The 1,601-nt window shown below is 41.1% G+C and overlaps 1 pseudogene; it reads left to right on the forward strand.

Annotated features, from left to right (window-relative positions):
* Positions 1 to 434: 434 nt before the first annotated feature.
* LOC127089649 (uncharacterized) lies at positions 435 to 534 on the forward strand (annotated as a pseudogene).
* The last annotated feature ends 1,067 nt before the right edge of the window (positions 535 to 1,601 follow it).

The following is a 1,601-nucleotide window of genomic DNA, read 5'->3' on the forward strand; positions in this document are numbered from 1 at the left end:
AATTTGAGTTATAGGTGTTCGAATAGGGGCTTCCTTGAGCATAGTTTACTTGCTCTGCTTGGATTCCTGTCAAGAGTTGACAGTCCGTAGGAGTGTGGCCTTGGATTCCACAGACCTCGCAATTCTGAGTTATAGCAACCACGGCGGCTGGAGGTGATACGTTTAAACTTTCAATTTTCTGGACCAAAGCATCCACTTTTGCGTTAACGTGATCAAGGTTACTTATCTCGTACATGCCAGTTTTCGTTTGAGGTTTTTCCACCGTTGTTCGTTCGGTTCCCCACTGATAGTGGTTTTGGGCCATGCTCTCGATAAGCTGGTAAGCATCAGCATAAGGTTTGTTCATTAATGCATCACCTGCAGCGGCGTCTATTGTTAACCTTGTGTTGTATAAGAGACCATTATAAAATGTGTGAATTACTAACCAGTCTTCCAAACCGTGGTGTGGGCAAAGTCTCATCATGTCTTTATATCTTTCCCATGCTTCGAAAAGAGACTCGTTGTCTTTCTGTTTAAATCCGTTTATCTGGGCTCTTAACATAGCTGTTTTGCTTGGCGGAAAGTATCGGGCAAGAAAAACTTTCTTCAACTCGTTCCATGTGGTGACTGAGTTGGAAGGGAGAGATTGAAGCCATCTTCTAGCGCTATCTCTTAATGAGAAAGGAAAAAGACGAAGTCGAATTGCCTCTGAAGTGACACCATTAGCTTTAACAGTATCAGCGTATTGGACAAATACGGATAAATGAAGGTTTGGATCCTCGGTAGGATTTCCAGAGAATTGGTTCTGTTGCACCGTCTGCAACAGCGAAGGTTTAAGTTCGAAGTTGTTTGCTTCGATTGCGGGCGGAGCAATACTTGAATGCGGCTCATCTTGCGATGGAGCGGCGTAATCTCTAAGAGCACGAGCTGGTTCTGCCATCTCGGTTATCGAAGGAAAAAGGTTTTTGAAATCAGGAAGTTCTATAGGAGGGAGATTGTTCGCAGCACGATATTCCCGAATTCGTCGTAAGACTCGGAGATATAGTTCGATATCGTTGATTCGTAAATAGAGCGGTTCGCCTTGTGAGCGAGTGTGTGGCATACAAATCAACGAAAGAAAGAATAGAAGAAAAAGAAACCTTAGTCTCTACAGCGTAACGGAAGAGTTACGATATCGATTAAATAAAAGTCCCCGGCAACGGCGCCAAAAACTTGATCGCGACTTTATGAGTCGAATTTGGGGTACAAACTGCAAGTGCACAGTTCTATCGCGTAGTTTTAAAAGATATCGATCCCACAGGGACTTATGAATCGATATACCGTTATCTAAGGTTACTACGTAAAGCTAAGGTGAATAATGGTTGATTGTTTGGGGGCGAAGCTAAAAACTAAACTAAGATCTAGATTAAATATTAATAAATCGGATATCGGTATGTAGTTCGTCGTAATTAGGGAATCAATTCTTTGTCGGTTTCTTGGTTTTAAAATAAATCGTTTCAGTTAACTTTATTGATTAAAGGTTTTATCTCAAACTCTCGCTCTGTTGAATAAACCATGACTTTATGTTAATGTAGCTGTCACTTATAATTAAGTCAAAAACCACTTTTTGAAAGCAATAAAGT

Source organism: Lathyrus oleraceus, chromosome 5 (assembly GCF_024323335.1).
Source record: "Lathyrus oleraceus cultivar Zhongwan6 chromosome 5, CAAS_Psat_ZW6_1.0, whole genome shotgun sequence".
NCBI lineage: Eukaryota > Viridiplantae > Streptophyta > Magnoliopsida > Fabales > Fabaceae > Lathyrus > Lathyrus oleraceus.